Here is a 21,438-nt window from a genome sequence, read left to right as displayed (position 1 = left end):
ACATGACATAGGAGGAATAAATATGAACTTTTTGACATAAATTTGATCATATGAAATTGGATATTTTTAACAATATGAAACTTTTTCCTTCCGTCATACTTCAGAAATATAATATATTAAGTTTTGAACATTTTAAAACATTTAAGTTTGCTCGTTGTATTTATAAGATCCTACATGGACGTGCTCCACAATCATTGGTCAGTCATGTTAAAATCCATTATCAGTGGAAAACAAACCTGATCCTCTACTAGAGGCGATTGTGCAATACCTTTTAGACATAACACTCAGCAAACAGTTATTATTAGTTAAAGTCAGTGAGATTTGGAGTGATACATGACACATGACGGAATAAGACACGCAGACTTAGCATGACGAACCGACGAGGAACACGTACACTGTAAATACATACAGAGGGAAAAGAGGACTAGAGATGAGACATGGACATAACTAAGCACAAACAGAACATGATGGCTGGGGGGAAAACACACGTGACAGAAGGAATGGGTCACAAGGGCAAAGCATGTAAACGAGAGGAGGAGACGGGAGAAAAAGACATTACTGAAATACATGAAGGGCCAGGGCTGGGGCAGCCAACCAGTCACTGACAAACAGCCACATTTTTTACTGTGTCACTGCAAAGAGCCACATCATACACCTGGGCACACATGAACATCACCCATCCCTTCCTCTGTCCTGCGTTCAGTTTGGGGTATCAAACTCAGGACCCTAACCCCATCAGGCCGGGGTCTTTGTGTGGAGTCTGCATGTTCTCTCCAGCTTCCTCCCACAGTCTAAAGACATGCAGTCAGTGGGGGTCTTCTCGCCCCGTTCACATTCACACAGAGATACATTGAAGATCACCTTGTGGTTAGTGCCTTCTATTCGATGTACAGACTGAATAATAACACCTTCTAATTAGTTCTGTCTCCTATTGGTGCTCTTCTACGAGTAATCAGTGCTTGATGGCTTACTAAGCTTAACTTTTTTCACAACATTGATAACAAACACACACAAAACAACAACAACATATATTATCTAAAAAAAACTTGATTGGACCACATTTTGATGTTCATCCTACATGTTTATTGAGATTGTCTAATGTCTGCGACGGTATCTTCTCCCACGTCTGCGGACACCCGAGGCCTTGTGGGCTCTCCTGCGTCTGCGAATGGGGCGAGAGGCATGTTTGCGTCTATACCTGCGTTGTGGCATCGTCCAAAACGGCGGTACCTGCTCCACGTCACGGGTTCTATTTAAGGACTCACCTGGCAACTTTAGTGATGTCACTGCTGATGTTGTCACTGTTGGTGTGACCTCATGACTAATTCATCCCATCTGAACTGTGGTGTAATTATGAGGTCACAGGGGGACGTGAATTTATTCACAAAGTTGAAAGAGAGTTTGGGTCATAACTCAAAGACACAATGATGCAGTCAAATCATTGGAATTAAATATCTGTAAATTACACGATTTAGAGGGTTCTGACATCACATCCAGTCTCTCTGTTGTGATGTCAAATATCAATGCCAGACTCGCTTCTCTATTGTGATGTCAAATATCAATGCCAGACTCGCTTCTCTATTGATGTCAAATATCAATGCCAAACTCGCTTCTCTGTTGTGATGTCAAATATCAATGACAGACTCGCTTCTCTGTTGTCATGTCAAATATCAATGCGAAACTCGCTTCTCTGTTGTGATGTCAAATATCAATGCCAAACTCGCTTCTCTGTTGTGATGTCAAATATCAATGCCAGACTCGCTTCTCTGTTGTGATGTCAAATATCAATGCCAAACTCGCTTCTCTGTTGTGATGTCAAATGTCAATGCCAGACTCGCTTCTCTGCTGTGATGTCAAATATCAATGCCAAACTCGCTTCTCTGTTGTGATGTCAAATGTCAATGCCAAACTCGCTTCTCTGTTGTGATGTCAAATATCAATGCGAAACTCGCTGCTCTGTTGTGATGTCAAATATCAATGCCAAACTCGCTTCTCTGTTGTGATGTCAAATATCAATGCCAAACTCGCTTCTCTGTTGTGATGTCAAATGTCAATGCCAAACTCGCTTCTCTGTTGTGATGTCAAATGTCAATGCCAAACTCGCTTCTCTGTTGTGATGTCAAATATCAATGCCAAACTCGCTGCTCTGTTGTGATGTCAAATATCAATGCCAAACTCGCTTCTCTGCTGTGATGTCAAATATCAATGCCAAACTCGCTTCTCTGTTGTGATGTCAAATGTCAATGCCAAACTCGCTTCTCTGTTGTGATGTCAAATATCAATGCCAAACTCGCTTCTCTGCTGTGATGTCAAATATCAATGCCAAAGTCGCTTCTCTGCTGTGATGTCAAATATCAACGCCAGACTCGCTTCTCTGCTGTGATGTCAAATATCAACGCCCAAACCCCACGACCGACAAATAACACAGAACACGCAGCCAGTGACGCACCAAACACACACCACGTTTAGTGACCAATAAATCAAGCGCCACAGGTGGTGTAAATGACAGCTCAGGGATGTGTAATGATGTTGATTTTTTCTGTTCTTGTTCCTTTTTACCAAGCCGGGTTTGTTGGTCCTTGTTTCCCTCTCCTGCTGAGTTCCTCCTGACGGAGTTCATAAGCCAGTCAAAGATCTGCACGTCACAATGGACTGAGATGTCGACTTCCTCCCACCAAAAGAAAGAAAAAAGTAAAGTCGTCATGCAGCAGGAGAACAAAAAGTCATACTACAGCTACTGCACCCTCTAATTTATTAGATTCTTTCAATCATGTGTTTCATAGGGGCCTCGGAGCACTTCTGCACACTAAATGAGCTGTGCTGGAACTTACACCATCACGTAACCCATAAAGGAAATCTCTTATTCATAAAAAGAAACAAATGTTTGCTTTGATTCCTCCTTGAGAAACTGAATGTCACGGTCCTGGGTCGCTGGCTCAGTGTTTTCTGTTTTGTTTTATTAATCTTTGATTTCTTGATGTGTGATGTTAGTTCTTAGGTTTTGGTTCTGTGTCCCCGCTGTTCTGTGTTGGTACTGTGCCTCTACATAAACAGCATCATAATTTCATATTTTGTCAGCACTTCCTAGCAGTATGTAACTACACAATAAATGTCAGGGTTTGCGTGTTGAGATATGAATGGAGGACCCAAGATGCAGGCACTGCTGATGTGAGTGAGCTTTATTTATGGAGAGTGACATACAAACAAAGGCGAGGGAGGCGAGAAACAAAACTAGGAAAACCTAAACTGGGAAAGCTGAGAACCAGATAAGAAACCTGGACACGAGGGAATGGAGTTAAAACACGATGACAAGCAGGAAAAACAGCATGGAGGAACACAGACGGACCAGTAACGCACACAAGAGCACGAATGCTATAAATTAGTGATGGCCCGCTTGAAGCTGACGCTCCGGCGCGTGTGTCGAAAACACCAACACACCGCTTCAGAAGCACTCTGTCGATGCTCGATTCGTTTGGCCACAGTCACGTGATCAGTGACGTCCAATTGTGAATTCCACTCTGCAGAGTGGGCAATCATAATGAAGCAGTTCAGTTTTTCTGTAGATTCAAGCTGCTCTTCATATTTTTGACCAGCAGATGTCACCACAGAGGACTGTGTTAAAAAGCTTCCAGTAATGAATCGTTTTTCAACACAAGCTTCAGAAAGCTTTGTTTGGCCATCACTACTATAAATACACACAGAGGGAAACGAGGAAACACAGGAGGGGGACACAGCTGAGCCTAATGAATCTGACGAGACGGGTCCTTCATGTACTGTACATGATGCGGGTAGATGCTGTACGTTTATGGGCTGCAGGAGAGACACAGATTTGTGCAGCTGAGGTTGTTTGGGGTGCCTGCGTGTTCGCCTGCTGGGCCTGAGCGAGCCTCTCCACATCTGTGGCCCGGCGGTCTCTTCTCTTGCTGAGGATCTTAACGTAGTTTGCTGGGACGAGCCGGTGGTCTCACCGTCCACGCTGGCCAGGAGCCAGCCACGCACACGGGGCTGTAGCTCTAAACACGAGGGAGATAGTTGTAAACATGGGGCACGCTCACACAAAAGAAGAGCCCTCATCTGTTATTTCTAAGATAAGGAAAACAAAAACAGAAGGTTTTGGGTCAAAGCACTCAGAATCAAATGTCCCGCAGCCAGTAAAAAGCTCACCAGGGGCGCCATCCTGGGCAGGACAGAAGGGCTAGCAGGGGTAGAGGAGCCTGTAGCTAATCCTAAATCTGTAGATCTGTTTGGTGACAACATAAAGATAGAATATCAGTAAAATCCACCCATAATTCATTGCAACATTAATTGAGCAAAGCATTAGTTCAGAAACGTCATGGAGTCGAGCTAAACCACAAACTGAATGAACAGCTCATAGAGTGGCTCTCTTCCACAGCGTGTCCTTTGTCCTTTCTCCCTCCCCTCAACCCCAACCAGTCCTCAGAGGCTGCCCCTCCCTATACCTGCTTCTACTGGAAGTTTCTTCCAGTTAAAATGGTGTTTTTCCTTCCCACAGTCACCAAGTGCTCGCTCAAAAGGGCTTGTTTTGATCATTTCGTTTCCTCTGTATTACAATAGGGCCTCCACCTTGCAGTATAAAGTGTCTTGAGGTGACTGTTGTTGTGATTAACGCTATATAAATAAAGTGAAATTGAATTGAGTCAACTCTTCCTCCTGCCTCATCTCCAGCTCTGCTACTCTTCATCTGTACAGACGGTGGAAACACACAATAAATTCACCATCAACCAGCAGCTAGCGGCAACTTTTAGCATGGGATGTTTTCTCACATGAGCTGACGTTATGAACCAGTCAACACACCTTAAATATCCTTAAATATCATTATCACAGCTCTGATTGTTCAGCTTCTCCAATCTGATGACCATATTCTCTTAACCTTAAAAAGATATGTTGATATGTCCAAAAAAGATAAAGATGTGTCAGATTTAATTCCATTTCCTCACTTAAAGTGGAAAAAAGTGTCAGGGTGGGGGGACTGATTGAACTGTGATTGTGGAATTTGCCTCACACAGGTGCGTTCACTGTTGCTTGTTTGAGAATACTGCTGTATATATACAAATGCTGACTGCATAAACAAACTGTTGTACAGATATTTTTAGAATGATCTGAATATATTAAGAAAAAGACAATAAAAAACAATGACTTGCAGCATCAAGCGGAGGACTTTAATCTTCTCTTGTTTACGAGTTTGGGGACAGGTGAGCAGAGGACTGACAGATGAAAAACACGAGCTTTCTCTAAGGGTGTTGCCTCTCCCTTAAAGACAGGCTGAGGAGTTCAGTTACTCAAAAGGGGCTCAGAGTAGAGCTGCTATTCCTACACGTTGAAGAGAGGCTGATGAGAAAAGGAGAAAGAGGCCCAGGGCAGACCTAGGACACTCTGGAGAGGCTATATCTCTCAGCTGGCCTGAGGATGTCTTGGTGTTATCCCAGAAGAAGTGGAGGAGGTGGCTGGGGAGAGGGAGATGTGGGCTTCTCTGCTTAGGCTGCTGCCCGGGTAAACCAGTCCTTGATAAGCAGAAGAAAATGGATGGATAACAATAATAAGCAGAAGAAGCTAAAAGACACTAATTTAAAATAAAACATTATTAGTTATGAATTGAAAGATATAATTATTCAGCTATATAATAACTCAGCTTATAAATATATATGTAGGCATTTTTTTTGAAGGAAATTATCGGGCAAAGGAACTGAGTTTGTTGGCAAACAGCAGCTACATTTTCTTCTGAACTGACAGTTAGCAAGTACAGAACAAACAGAAATGCAATGAAAATATTTCTGCGGCTTTTATTAATTTCACTTATTAACCAGAACTGCACAAAACAAACAAAAAGGCTCAATTAACAGAAGAGAGAGAAATCTAGCGAGACACACTGACTAGGACACGGCCTCAGAGGACCAAACTAGCAGTCAGCCACTTGTACGGCTGTGCAGATAAATAATTAGTTGCTTTGTTATTCCTGGGACTTCTGATCCTCTCCAAATACACAGGGAAGTACCTGATGCAGCTAGTTTTGGGTACTACCATCACCAAGCATTTAAAAAATCTATTAGAGGATAATAAAGTGTTTTCACCAACCAGAAGAAAAACATATTTTAGCGTATAAAATAGCAGTCTCTTCCAAACAAGTCCTTTAGCATGCTGATGTTAAAAAAGATCATGTAGAGTAAGACAGGCATAGAGAACAGCACTGACTGGGAGAGGCTTTGAACAGATGACATACTCAGATCAATTCAACATATAAGACTTTAACAATGCACAAGCATCTATCAAAAACCTATTTAATCTATCATCTGTGATATTATTATATACAATTATAATGTATTGTTCATCTCCCTTAAATAAACAGGCAGCCTTAAGGTATGAAATATTCATTTGTCTACTGTTTCAGTGGCTGATAGTGCCCCACAGGCCTCAATGTGAGTTTGAAGCCATTATAATCTTCAAGTTGTTTAACGATAAACAGATTTTGAATGAAAGCCACGGAACTTCGGTAGCACAAAAAAGTCTATATTCTTTGTGTCCATATTGATCAGTCATATTACCATTATTTCCCCCTAAGGTTGCCAAAAGCACCAAGTTAATACTTGAAAAAACTGCAGCAATACACCAAAATAGAATCAATATTCTGTTTACTTGGTGACAACGCTGCTTTTAGCCTTCAATCAGAAAGCTTGAGTTGGCTAGTTTAGCATCGGGCTAACGTTTAAAGCTTTCACTTTGGGGAAGTAACTCGCATTACTGCTACTGCTGTGTAATCTTGGTTAAATTCACAGCATATTCCAGAAATTACCCTGCAATAACTAACTGTTAGAATAGCGGCACCGTATTGCATCACACTGAGTGCATTTCAATCATTTATCCCGCGAGTTTGCTAGCTAGCAAAATAATAAAAACGATTTTAAAAATTAGCATGTGTAACGTCCACACTGGAGAAAATGATTTACTAGGACTTACGCAAACTCCTCCACAGTGAAAACGTACAAATCCTTCTTGCAGACTCCTTCTTGTATTTTTCGTTTTCCAGCAAACACTCATTAAAACGGCCTCCAGCACGTTAGTGCGCTCACCCCCGACTTTTCGGGGAGCAGTGTTGCCAACTTAGCGACTTTGTCGCTATATTTAGCGAGTTTTCAGACCCCCTTAGCGACTTTTTTTCTAAAAAGCGACTAGCGACAAATCTGGCGACTTTTTCTGGTGTTATTGGAGACATATTTATGACGTCTTTTTGACGTGAAAGCGTGTATCGCTCTTACTCTCAACAAGCAGCGGGTGCTGCCGTGGGCACCTCGCCCGTGCCAGAGCGCTCACGGGCGGAGGATAGTCCTCCCCCAACTGCTATCAGGGCAGAAGATGTTCACACCTGTGCGTCCAAACTGCAAATGAATCGCGCATGAGCGAAGCCGCTGCTCCAGCACTGACTGTAACGCAGTCAGTTCTTCTTTTACTGTTATGCTGTTTTGTGGATCAGGCTTAAAACACACACACACCAAAGTAACTCCACCAGAGTGCCTATTTCAGGTCACTTTTGCCGGTCCAAGCCCGGATAAAGGAGCAGGGTTGGAATTGTGACATTACAAAAAACAATTATTGCTAAAACAAATTTAATTCGTAGTTCTAAATAAACTCTAAATGCATTTAGGACGTTTTTTACTCACTTTATGTCTCGTCCACGATGTTATTTCTCTCTCCAACAATGTAGGTTACAATTATATTAGCATGACCAATTATGCAAATTAGGCGATGACGTCATTTTGATGTTCATCCTACATGTTTATTGAGATTGTCTAATGTCTGCGACGTATCTTCTCCCACGTCTGCGGACACCCGAGGCCTTGTGGGCTCTCCTGCGTCTGCGAATGGGGCGAGAGGCATGTTTGCGTCTATACCTGCGTTGTGGCATCGTCCAAAACGGCGGTACCTGCTCCACGTCACGGGTTCTATTTAAGGACTCACCTGGCAACTTTAGTGATGTCACTGCTGATGTTGTCACTGTTGGTGTGACCTCATGACTAATTCATCCCATCTGAACTGTGGTGTAATTATGAGGTCACAGGGGGACGTGAATTTATTCACAAAGTTGAAAGAGAGTTTGGGTCATAACTCAAAGACACAATGATGCAGTCAAATCATTGGAATTAAATATCTGTAAATTACACGATTTAGAGGGGTCTGACATCACATCCAGTCTCTCTGTTGTGATGTCAAATATCAATGCCAGACTCGCTTCTCTATTGTGATGTCAAATATCAATGCCAGACTCGCTTCTCTATTGATGTCAAATATCAATGCCAAACTCGCTTCTCTGTTGTGATGTCAAATATCAATGACAGACTCGCTTCTCTGTTGTGATGTCAAATATCAATGACAGACTCGCTTCTCTGTTGTGATGTCAAATATCAATGCCAAACTCGCTTCTCTGTTGTGATGTCAAATATCAATGCCAAACTCGCTTCTCTGTTGTGATGTCAAATATCAATGCCAGACTCGCTTCTCTGTTGTGATGTCAAATATCAATGCCAAACTCGCTTCTCTGTTGTGATGTCAAATATCAATGCCAAACTCGCTTCTCTGTTGTGATGTCAAATGTCAATGCCAGACTCGCTTCTCTGCTGTGATGTCAAATATCAATGCCAAACTCGCTTCTCTGTTGTGATGTCAAATGTCAATGCCAAACTCGCTTCTCTGTTGTGATGTCAAATATCAATGCGAAACTCGCTGCTCTGTTGTGATGTCAAATATCAATGCCAAACTCGCTTCTCTGTTGTGATGTCAAATATCAATGCCAAACTCGCTTCTCTGTTGTGATGTCAAATGTCAATGCCAAACTCGCTTCTCTGTTGTGATGTCAAATGTCAATGCCAAACTCGCTTCTCTGTTGTGATGTCAAATATCAATGCCAAACTCGCTGCTCTGTTGTGATGTCAAATATCAATGCCAAACTCGCTTCTCTGCTGTGATGTCAAATATCAATGCCAAACTCGCTTCTCTGTTGTGATGTCAAATGTCAATGCCAAACTCGCTTCTCTGTTGTGATGTCAAATATCAATGCCAAACTCGCTTCTCTGCTGTGATGTCAAATATCAATGCCAAAGTCGCTTCTCTGCTGTGATGTCAAATATCAACGCCAGACTCGCTTCTCTGCTGTGATGTCAAATATCAACGCCCAAACCCCACGACCGACAAATAACACAGAACACGCAGCCAGTGACGCACCAAACACACACCACGTTTAGTGACCAATAAATCAAGCGCCACAGGTGGTGTAAATGACAGCTCAGGGATGTGTAATGATGTTGATTTTTTCTGTTCTTGTTCCTTTTTACCAAGCCGGGTTTGTTGGTCCTTGTTTCCCTCTCCTGCTGAGTTCCTCCTGACGGAGTTCATAAGCCAGTCAAAGATCTGCACGTCACAATGGACTGAGATGTCGACTTCCTCCCACCAAAAGAAAGAAAAAAGTAAAGTCGTCATGCAGCAGGAGAACAAAAAGTCATACTACAGCTACTGCACCCTCTAATTTATTAGATTCTTTCAATCATGTGTTTCATAGGGGCCTCGGAGCACTTCTGCACACTAAATGAGCTGTGCTGGAACTTACACCATCACGTAACCCATAAAGGAAATCTCTTATTCATAAAAAGAAACAAATGTTTGCTTTGATTCCTCCTTGAGAAACTGAATGTCACGGTCCTGGGTCGCTGGCTCAGTGTTTTCTGTTTTGTTTTATTAATCTTTGATTTCTTGATGTGTGATGTTAGTTCTTAGGTTTTGGTTCTGTGTCCCCGCTGTTCTGTGTTGGTACTGTGCCTCTACATAAACAGCATCATAATTTCATATTTTGTCAGCACTTCCTAGCAGTATGTAACTACACAATAAATGTCAGGGTTTGCGTGTTGAGATATGAATGGAGGACCCAAGATGCAGGCACTGCTGATGTGAGTGAGCTTTATTTATGGAGAGTGACATACAAACAAAGGCGAGGGAGGCGAGAAACAAAACTAGGAAAACCTAAACTGGGAAAGCTGAGAACCAGATAAGAAACCTGGACACGAGGGAATGGAGTTAAAACACGATGACAAGCAGGAAAAACAGCCTGGAGGAACACAGACGGACCAGTAACGCACACAAGAGCACGAATGCTATAAATTAGTGATGGCCCGCTTGAAGCTGACGCTCCGGCGCGTGTGTCGAAAACACCAACACACCGCTTCAGAAGCACTCTGTCGATGCTCGATTCGTTTGGCCACAGTCACGTGATCAGTGACGTCCAATTGTGAATTCCACTCTGCAGAGTGGGCAATCATAATGAAGCAGTTCAGTTTTTCTGTAGATTCAAGCTGCTCTTCATATTTTTGACCAGCAGATGTCACCACAGAGGACTGTGTTAAAAAGCTTCCAGTAATGAATCGTTTTTCAACACAAGCTTCAGAAAGCTTTGTTTGGCCATCACTACTATAAACACACACAGAGGGAAACGAGGAAACACAGGAGGGGGACACAGCTGAGCCTAATGAATCTGACGAGACGGGTCCTTCATGTACTGTACATGATGCGGGTAGATGCTGTACGTTTATGGGCTGCAGGAGAGACACAGATTTGTGCAGCTGAGGTTGTTTGGGGTGCCTGCGTGTTCGCCTGCTGGGCCTGAGCGAGCCTCTCCACATCTGTGGCCCGGCGGTCTCTTCTCTTGCTGAGGATCTTAACGTAGTTTGCTGGGACGAGCCGGTGGTCTCACCGTCCACGCTGGCCAGGAGCCAGCCACGCACACGGGGCTGTAGCTCTAAACACGAGGGAGATAGTTGTAAACATGGGGCACGCTCACACAAAAGAAGAGCCCTCATCTGTTATTTCTAAGATAAGGAAAACAAAAACAGAAGGTTTTGGGTCAAAGCACTCAGAATCAAATGTCCCGCAGCCAGTAAAAAGCTCACCAGGGGCGCCATCCTGGGCAGGACAGAAGGGCTAGCAGGGGTAGAGGAGCCTGTAGCTAATCCTAAATCTGTAGATCTGTTTGGTGACAACATAAAGATAGAATATCAGTAAAATCCACCCATAATTCATTGCAACATTAATTGAGCAAAGCATTAGTTCAGAAACGTCATGGAGTCGAGCTAAACCACAAACTGAATGAACAGCTCATAGAGTGGCTCTCTTCCACAGCGTGTCCTTTGTCCTTTCTCCCTCCCCTCAACCCCAACCAGTCCTCAGAGGCTGCCCCTCCCTATACCTGCTTCTACTGGAAGTTTCTTCCAGTTAAAATGGTGTTTTTCCTTCCCACAGTCACCAAGTGCTCGCTCAAAAGGGCTTGTTTTGATCATTTCGTTTCCTCTGTATTACAATAGGGCCTCCACCTTGCAGTATAAAGTGTCTTGAGGTGACTGTTGTTGTGATTAACGCTATATAAATAAACTGAAATTGAATTGAGTCAACTCTTCCTCCTGCCTCATCTCCAGCTCTGCTACTCTTCATCTGTACAGACGGTGGAAACACACAATAAATTCACCATCAACCAGCAGCTAGCGGCAACTTTTAGCATGGGATGTTTTCTCACATGAGCTGACGTTATGAACCAGTCAACACACCTTAAATATCCTTAAATATCATTATCACAGCTCTGATTGTTCAGCTTCTCCAATCTGATGACCATATTCTCTTAACCTTAAAAAGATATGTTGATATGTCCAAAAAAGATAAAGATGTGTCAGATTTAATTCCATTTCCTCACTTAAAGTGGAAAAAAGTGTCAGGGTGGGGGGACTGATTGAACTGTGATTGTGGAATTTGCCTCACACAGGTGCGTTCACTGTTGCTTGTTTGAGAATACTGCTGTATATATACAAATGCTGACTGCATAAACAAACTGTTGTACAGATATTTTTAGAATGATCTGAATATATTAAGAAAAAGACAATAAAAAACAATGACTTGCAGCATCAAGCGGAGGACTTTAATCTTCTCTTGTTTACGAGTTTGGGGACAGGTGAGCAGAGGACTGACAGATGAAAAACACGAGCTTTCTCTAAGGGTGTTGCCTCTCCCTTAAAGACAGGCTGAGGAGTTCAGTTACTCAAAAGGGGCTCAGAGTAGAGCTGCTATTCCTACACGTTGAAGAGAGGCTGATGAGAAAAGGAGAAAGAGGCCCAGGGCAGACCTAGGACACTCTGGAGAGGCTATATCTCTCAGCTGGCCTGAGGATGTCTTGGTGTTATCCCAGAAGAAGTGGAGGAGGTGGCTGGGGAGAGGGAGACGTGGGCTTCTCTGCTTAGGCTGCTGCCCGGGTAAACCAGTCCTTGATAAGCAGAAGAAAATGGATGGATAACAATAATAAGCAGAAGAAGCTAAAAGACACTAATTTAAAATAAAACATTATTAGTTATGAATTGAAAGATATAATTATTCAGCTATATAATAACTCAGCTTATAAATATATATGTAGGCATTTTTTTTGAAGGAAATTATCGGGCAAAGGAACTGAGTTTGTTGGCAAACAGCAGCTACATTTTCTTCTGAACTGACAGTTAGCAAGTACAGAACAAACAGAAATGCAATGAAAATATTTCTGCGGCTTTTATTAATTTCACTTATTAACCAGAACTGCACAAAACAAACAAAAAGGCTCAATTAACAGAAGAGAGAGAAATCTAGCGAGACACACTGACTAGGACACGGCCTCAGAGGACCAAACTAGCAGTCAGCCACTTGTACGGCTGTGCAGATAAATAATTAGTTGCTTTTTTATTCCTGGGACTTCTGATCCTCTCCAAATACACAGGGAAGTACCTGATGCAGCTAGTTTTGGGTACTACCATCACCAAGCATTTAAAAAATCTATTAGAGGATAATAAAGTGTTTTCACCAACCAGAAGAAAAACATATTTTAGCGTATAAAATAGCAGTCTCTTCCAAACAAGTCCTTTAGCATGCTGATGTTAAAAAAGATCATGTAGAGTAAGACAGGCATAGAGAACAGCATTGACTGGGAGAGGCTTTGAACAGATGACATACTCAGATCAATTCAACATATAAGACTTTAACAATGCACAAGCATCTATCAAAAACCTATTTAATCTATCATCTGTGATATTATTATATACAATTATAATGTATTGTTCATCTCCCTTAAATAAACAGGCAGCCTTAAGGTATGAAATATTCATTTGTCTACTGTTTCAGTGGCTGATAGTGCCCCACAGGCCTCAATGTGAGTTTGAAGCCATTATAATCTTCAAGTTGTTTAACGATAAACAGATTTTGAATGAAAGCCACGGAACTTCGGTAGCACAAAAAAGTCTATATTCTTTGTGTCCATATTGATCAGTCATATTACCATTATTTCCCCCTAAGGTTGCCAAAAGCACCAAGTTAATACTTGAAAAAACTGCAGCAATACACCAAAATAGAATCAATATTCTGTTTACTTGGTGACAACGCTGCTTTTAGCCTTCAATCAGAAAGCTTGAGTTGGCTAGTTTAGCATCGGGCTAACGTTTAAAGCTTTCACTTTGGGGAAGTAACTCGCATTACTGCTACTGCTGTGTAATCTTGGTTAAATTCACAGCATATTCCAGAAATTACCCTGCAATAACTAACTGTTAGAATAGCGGCACCGTATTGCATCACACTGAGTGCATTTCAATCATTTATCCCGCGAGTTTGCTAGCTAGCAAAATAATAAAAACGATTTTAAAAATTAGCATGTGTAACGTCCACACTGGAGAAAATGATTTACTAGGACTTACGCAAACTCCTCCACAGTGAAAACGTACAAATCCTTCTTGCAGACTCCTTCTTGTATTTTTCGTTTTCCAGCAAACACTCATTAAAACGGCCTCCAGCACGTTAGTGCGCTCACCCCCGACTTTTCGGGGAGCAGTGTTGCCAACTTAGCGACTTTGTCGCTATATTTAGCGAGTTTTCAGACCCCTTAGCGACTTTTTTTCTAAAAAGCGACTAGCGACAAATCTGGCGACTTTTTCTGGTGTTATTGGAGACATATTTATGACGTCTTTTTGACGTGAAAGCGTGTATCGCTCTTACTCTCAACAAGCAGCGGGTGCTGCCGTGGGCACCTCGCCCGTGCCAGAGCGCTCACGGGCGGAGGATAGTCCTCCCCCAACTGCTATCAGGGCAGAAGATGTTCACACCTGTGCGTCCAAACTGCAAATGAATCGCGCATGAGCGAAGCCGCTGCTCCAGCACTGACTGTAACGCAGTCAGTTCTTCTTTTACTGTTATGCTGTTTTGTGGATCAGGCTTAAAACACACACACACCAAAGTAACTCCACCAGAGTGCCTATTTCAGGTCACTTTTGCCGGTCCAAGCCCGGATAAAGGAGCAGGGTTGGAATTGTGACATTACAAAAAACAATTATTGCTAAAACAAATTTAATTCGTAGTTCTAAATAAACTCTAAATGCATTTAGGACGTTTTTTACTCACTTTATGTCTCGTCCACGATGTTATTTCTCTCTCCAACAATGTAGGTTACAATTATATTAGCATGACCAATTATGCAAATTAGGCGATGACGTCATTTTGATGTTCATCCTACATGTTTATTGAGATTGTCTAATGTCTGCGACGTATCTTCTCCCACGTCTGCGGACACCCGAGGCCTTGTGGGCTCTCCTGCGTCTGCGAATGGGGCGAGAGGCATGTTTGCGTCTATACCTGCGTTGTGGCATCGTCCAAAACGGCGGTACCTGCTCCACGTCACGGGTTCTATTTAAGGACTCACCTGGCAACTTTAGTGATGTCACTGCTGATGTTGTCACTGTTGGTGTGACCTCATGACTAATTCATCCCATCTGAACTGTGGTGTAATTATGAGGTCACAGGGGGACGTGAATTTATTCACAAAGTTGAAAGAGAGTTTGGGTCATAACTCAAAGACACAATGATGCAGTCAAATCATTGGAATTAAATATCTGTAAATTACACGATTTAGAGGGGTCTGACATCACATCCAGTCTCTCTGTTGTGATGTCAAATATCAATGCCAGACTCGCTTCTCTATTGTGATGTCAAATATCAATGCCAGACTCGCTTCTCTATTGATGTCAAATATCAATGCCAAACTCGCTTCTCTGTTGTGATGTCAAATATCAATGACAGACTCGCTTCTCTGTTGTGATGTCAAATATCAATGACAGACTCGCTTCTCTGTTGTGATGTCAAATATCAATGCCAAACTCGCTTCTCTGTTGTGATGTCAAATATCAATGCCAAACTCGCTTCTCTGTTGTGATGTCAAATATCAATGCCAGACTCGCTTCTCTGTTGTGATGTCAAATATCAATGCCAAACTCGCTTCTCTGTTGTGATGTCAAATATCAATGCCAAACTCGCTTCTCTGTTGTGATGTCAAATGTCAATGCCAGACTCGCTTCTCTGCTGTGATGTCAAATATCAATGCCAAACTCGCTTCTCTGTTGTGATGTCAAATGTCAATGCCAAACTCGCTTCTCTGTTGTGATGTCAAATATCAATGCGAAACTCGCTGCTCTGTTGTGATGTCAAATATCAATGCCAAACTCGCTTCTCTGTTGTGATGTCAAATATCAATGCCAAACTCGCTTCTCTGTTGTGATGTCAAATGTCAATGCCAAACTCGCTTCTCTGTTGTGATGTCAAATGTCAATGCCAAACTCGCTTCTCTGTTGTGATGTCAAATATCAATGCCAAACTCGCTGCTCTGTTGTGATGTCAAATATCAATGCCAAACTCGCTTCTCTGCTGTGATGTCAAATATCAATGCCAAACTCGCTTCTCTGTTGTGATGTCAAATGTCAATGCCAAACTCGCTTCTCTGTTGTGATGTCAAATATCAATGCCAAACTCGCTTCTCTGCTGTGATGTCAAATATCAATGCCAAAGTCGCTTCTCTGCTGTGATGTCAAATATCAACGCCAGACTCGCTTCTCTGCTGTGATGTCAAATATCAACGCCCAAACCCCACGACCGACAAATAACACAGAACACGCAGCCAGTGACGCACCAAACACACCACGTTTAGTGAGCAATAAATCAAGCGCCACAGGTGGTGTAAATGACAGCTCAGGGATGTGTAATGATGTTGATTTTTTCTGTTCTTGTTCCTTTTTACCAAGCCGGGTTTGTTGGTCCTTGTTTCCCTCTCCTGCTGAGTTCCTCCTGACGGAGTTCATAAGCCAGTCAAAGATCTGCACGTCACAATGGACTGAGATGTCGACTTCCTCCCACCAAAAGAAAGAAAAAAGTAAAGTCGTCATGCAGCAGGAGAACAAAAAGTCATACTACAGCTACTGCACCCTCTAATTTATTAGATTCTTTCAATCATGTGTTTCATAGGGGCCTCGGAGCACTTCTGCACACTAAATGAGCTGTGCTGGAACTTACACCATCACGTAACCCATAAAGGAAATCTCTTATTCATAAAAAGAAACAAATGTTTGCTTTGATTCCTCCTTGAGAAACTGAATGTCACGGTCCTGGGTCGCTGGCTCAGTGTTTTCTGTTTTGTTTTATTAATCTTTGATTTCTTGATGTGTGATGTTAGTTCTTAGGTTTTGGTTCTGTGTCCCCGCTGTTCTGTGTTGGTACTGTGCCTCTACATAAACAGCATCATAATTTCATATTTTGTCAGCACTTCCTAGCAGTATGTAACTACACAATAAATGTCAGGGTTTGCGTGTTGAGATATGAATGGAGGACCCAAGATGCAGGCACTGCTGATGTGAGTGAGCTTTATTTATGGAGAGTGACATACAAACAAAGGCGAGGGAGGCGAGAAACAAAACTAGGAAAACCTAAACTGGGAAAGCTGAGAACCAGATAAGAAACCTGGACACGAGGGAATGGAGTTAAAACACGATGACAAGCAGGAAAAACAGCATGGAGGAACACAGACGGACCAGTAACGCACACAAGAGCACGAATGCTATAAATTAGTGATGGCCCGCTTGAAGCTGACGCTCCGGCGCGTGTGTCGAAAACACCAACACACCGCTTCAGAAGCACTCTGTCGATGCTCGATTCGTTTGGCCACAGTCACGTGATCAGTGACGTCCAATTGTGAATTCCACTCTGCAGAGTGGGCAATCATAATGAAGCAGTTCAGTTTTTCTGTAGATTCAAGCTGCTCTTCATATTTTTGACCAGCAGATGTCACCACAGAGGACTGTGTTAAAAAGCTTCCAGTAATGAATCGTTTTTCAACACAAGCTTCAGAAAGCTTTGTTTGGCCATCACTACTATAAATACACACAGAGGGAAACGAGGAAACACAGGAGGGGGACACAGCTGAGCCTAATGAATCTGACGAGACGGGTCCTTCATGTACTGTACATGATGCGGGTAGATGCTGTACGTTTATGGGCTGCAGGAGAGACACAGATTTGTGCAGCTGAGGTTGTTTGGGGTGCCTGCGTGTTCGCCTGCTGGGCCTGAGCGAGCCTCTCCACATCTGTGGCCCGGCGGTCTCTTCTCTTGCTGAGGATCTTAACGTAGTTTGCTGGGACGAGCCGGTGGTCTCACCGTCCACGCTGGCCAGGAGCCAGCCACGCACACGGGGCTGTAGCTCTAAACACGAGGGAGATAGTTGTAAACATGGGGCACGCTCACACAAAAGAAGAGCCCTCATCTGTTATTTCTAAGATAAGGAAAACAAAAACAGAAGGTTTTGGGTCAAAGCACTCAGAATCAAATGTCCCGCAGCCAGTAAAAAGCTCACCAGGGGCGCCATCCTGGGCAGGACAGAAGGGCTAGCAGGGGTAGAGGAGCCTGTAGCTAATCCTAAATCTGTAGATCTGTTTGGTGACAACATAAAGATAGAATATCAGTAAAATCCACCCATAATTCATTGCAACATTAATTGAGCAAAGCATTAGTTCAGAAACGTCATGGAGTCGAGCTAAACCACAAACTGAATGAACAGCTCATAGAGTGGCTCTCTTCCACAGCGTGTCCTTTGTCCTTTCTCCCTCCCCTCAACCCCAACCAGTCCTCAGAGGCTGCCCCTCCCTATACCTGCTTCTACTGGAAGTTTCTTCCAGTTAAAATGGTGTTTTTCCTTCCCACAGTCACCAAGTGCTCGCTCAAAAGGGCTTGTTTTGATCATTTCGTTTCCTCTGTATTACAATAGGGCCTCCACCTTGCAGTATAAAGTGTCTTGAGGTGACTGTTGTTGTGATTAACGCTATATAAATAAAGTGAAATTGAATTGAGTCAACTCTTCCTCCTGCCTCATCTCCAGCTCTGCTACTCTTCATCTGTACAGACGGTGGAAACACACAATAAATTCACCATCAACCAGCAGCTAGCGGCAACTTTTAGCATGGGATGTTTTCTCACATGAGCTGACGTTATGAACCAGTCAACACACCTTAAATATCCTTAAATATCATTATCACAGCTCTGATTGTTCAGCTTCTCCAATCTGATGACCATATTCTCTTAACCTTAAAAAGATATGTTGATATGTCCAAAAAAGATAAAGATGTGTCAGATTTAATTCCATTTCCTCACTTAAAGTGGAAAAAAGTGTCAGGGTGGGGGGACTGATTGAACTGTGATTGTGGAATTTGCCTCACACAGGTGCGTTCACTGTTGCTTGTTTGAGAATACTGCTGTATATATACAAATGCTGACTGCATAAACAAACTGTTGTACAGATATTTTTAGAATGATCTGAATATATTAAGAAAAAGACAATAAAAAACAATGACTTGCAGCATCAAGCGGAGGACTTTAATCTTCTCTTGTTTACGAGTTTGGGGACAGGTGAGCAGAGGACTGACAGATGAAAAACACGAGCTTTCTCTAAGGGTGTTGCCTCTCCCTTAAAGACAGGCTGAGGAGTTCAGTTACTCAAAAGGGGCTCAGAGTAGAGCTGCTATTCCTACACGTTGAAGAGAGGCTGATGAGAAAAGGAGAAAGAGGCCCAGGGCAGACCTAGGACACTCTGGAGAGGCTATATCTCTCAGCTGGCCTGAGGATGTCTTGGTGTTATCCCAGAAGAAGTGGAGGAGGTGGCTGGGGAGAGGGAGACGTGGGCTACTCTGCTTAGGCTGCTGCCCGGGTAAACCAGTCCTTGATAAGCAGAAGAAAATGGATGGATAACAATAATAAGCAGAAGAAGCTAAAAGACACTAATTTAAAATAAAACATTATTAGTTATGAATTGAAAGATATAATTATTCAGCTATATAATAACTCAGCTTATAAATATATATGTAGGCATTTTTTTTGAAGGAAATTATCGGGCAAAGGAACTGAGTTTGTTGGCAAACAGCAGCTACATTTTCTTCTGAACTGACAGTTAGCAAGTACAGAACAAACAGAAATGCAATGAAAATATTTCTGCGGCTTTTATTAATTTCACTTATTAACCAGAACTGCACAAAACAAACAAAAAGGCTCAATTAACAGAAGAGAGAGAAATCTAGCGAGACACACTGACTAGGACACGGCCTCAGAGGACCAAACTAGCAGTCAGCCACTTGTACGGCTGTGCAGATAAATAATTAGTTGCTTTTTTATTCCTGGGACTTCTGATCCTCTCCAAATACACAGGGAAGTACCTGATGCAGCTAGTTTTGGGTACTACCATCACCAAGCATTTAAAAAATCTATTAGAGGATAATAAAGTGTTTTCACCAACCAGAAGAAAAACATATTTTAGCGTATAAAATAGCAGTCTCTTCCAAACAAGTCCTTTAGCATGCTGATGTTAAAAAAGATCATGTAGAGTAAGACAGGCATAGAGAACAGCACTGACTGGGAGAGGCTTTGAACAGATGACATACTCAGATCAATTCAACATATAAGACTTTAACAATGCACAAGCATCTATCAAAAACCTATTTAATCTATCATCTGTGATATTATTATATACAATTATAATGTATTGTTCATCTCCCTTAAATAAACAGGCAGCCTTAAGGTATGAAATATTCATTTGTCTACTGTTTCAGTGGCTGATAGTGCCCCACAGGCCTCAATGTGAGTTTGAAGCCATTATAATCTTCAAGTTGTTTAACGATAAACAGATTTTGAATGAAAGCCACGGAACTTCGGTAGCACAAAAAAGTCTATATTCTTTGTGTCCATATGGATCAGTCATATTACCATTATTTCCCCCTAAGGTTGCCAAAAGCACCAAGTTAATACTTGAAAAAACTGCAGCAATACACCAAAATAGAATCAATATTCTGTTTACTTGGTGACAACGCTGCTTTTAGCCTTCAATCAGAAAGCTTGAGTTGGCTAGTTTAGCATCGGGCTAACGTTTAAAGCTTTCACTTTGGGGAAGTAACTCGCATTACTGCTACTGCTGTGTAATCTTGGTTAAATTCACAGCATATTCCAGAAATTACCCTGCAATAACTAACTGTTAGAATAGCGGCACCGTATTGCATCACACTGAGTGCATTTCAATCATTTATCCCGCGAGTTTGCTAGCTAGCAAAATAATAAAAACGATTTTAAAAATTAGCATGTGTAACGTCCACACTGGAGAAAATGATTTACTAGGACTTACGCAAACTCCTCCACAGTGAAAACGTACAAATCCTTCTTGCAGACTCCTTCTTGTATTTTTCGTTTTCCAGCAAACACTCATTAAAACGGCCTCCAGCACGTTAGTGCGCTCACCCCCGACTGTTCGGGGAGGGGGGGTCACACATTGAAACAGACTGACGTGCAGAGGTACAAGGCAGCCCAGGCAGAGAAATGTTGCTTTTAGACTAAATTAATTAATTAGAATTTCAAAATTCTCCAAAACTAATATTTTCTTTGATTGACTCATATTAAATTGCCTACGGTCAAATTTAGTGTAAACAATATTACATAAGCAAACATGTGTGTGTGCGCCTGCGCATACATCAGAATCACTTTGATCCCTTGTGACGCGGTAGCTTTGCTTTGATTTAAAACCCATAATACGAGCGCTCACCCATTATACTTTATGGCATAACGGACGTCGACCTGACACCAACCCAAACCCTTTCCAGATGTTTTCAGAGCATTTTACAAAAGAAACCAAAACAAGTTCAGTTTTGTTTCTAACCAATTCACAGAGCAAACAGACAGATCGTGGCTATTAAAGTCAACAAGAGCGACCCTGAAATTCTGCAACAGGTAAATCTGACCAAAGAACAATTTCAATACGAGACAGATTATCAATCCAAGGAAACTGGATATATAAAACTTTAGCGTTTCAATGACCTCGAACTACTGAAGGTTAGGCGAGCACCTGAAAATGGTCAACCATTATTTGTTAGTCTAATCAAACAGATGTTGGCCATGTTTCTGAGGTCGTTTTCTCCTTTTTTATGTTGCGGCCATTTTCTCCATGCAAGGGATGAGTTGCGAGATCGTCTGTGTGCTCCAGTATCTGAGTGAGCTGAGATTTCTGTGGAATGTAAGTGTTTATAAAAATGTATG

At 42.3% G+C, this 21,438-nt stretch overlaps 2 long non-coding RNA genes across 2 annotated transcripts; both read right to left on the bottom strand.

Moving 5' to 3' along the window:
• Positions 1 to 8,095: 8,095 nt before the first annotated feature.
• On the bottom strand, positions 8,096 to 13,875 carry LOC146504783 (uncharacterized). Its single transcript, XR_014877619.1, has 2 exons — positions 13,755 to 13,875; positions 8,096 to 12,304 (listed from the first exon to the last, which is right to left on the bottom strand). It is a non-coding gene; the product is annotated as an uncharacterized LOC146504783 (long non-coding RNA).
• Positions 13,876 to 14,876: 1,001 nt separating this feature from the next.
• Positions 14,877 to 20,967, bottom strand: LOC146504782 (uncharacterized). The gene is made up of 2 exons (XR_014877620.1): positions 20,534 to 20,967; positions 14,877 to 17,801 (listed from the first exon to the last, which is right to left on the bottom strand). It is a non-coding gene; the product is annotated as an uncharacterized LOC146504782 (long non-coding RNA).
• Between the last annotated feature and the right edge of the window lie 471 nt (positions 20,968 to 21,438).

Source organism: Neolamprologus multifasciatus, chromosome 13, assembly GCF_963576455.1.
Source record: "Neolamprologus multifasciatus chromosome 13, fNeoMul1.2, whole genome shotgun sequence".
NCBI classification, from domain to species: domain Eukaryota; kingdom Metazoa; phylum Chordata; class Actinopteri; order Cichliformes; family Cichlidae; genus Neolamprologus; species Neolamprologus multifasciatus.
Note: the sequence above shows the minus strand (reverse complement) of the source record. Positions and strands in the feature narration are given on the sequence as shown.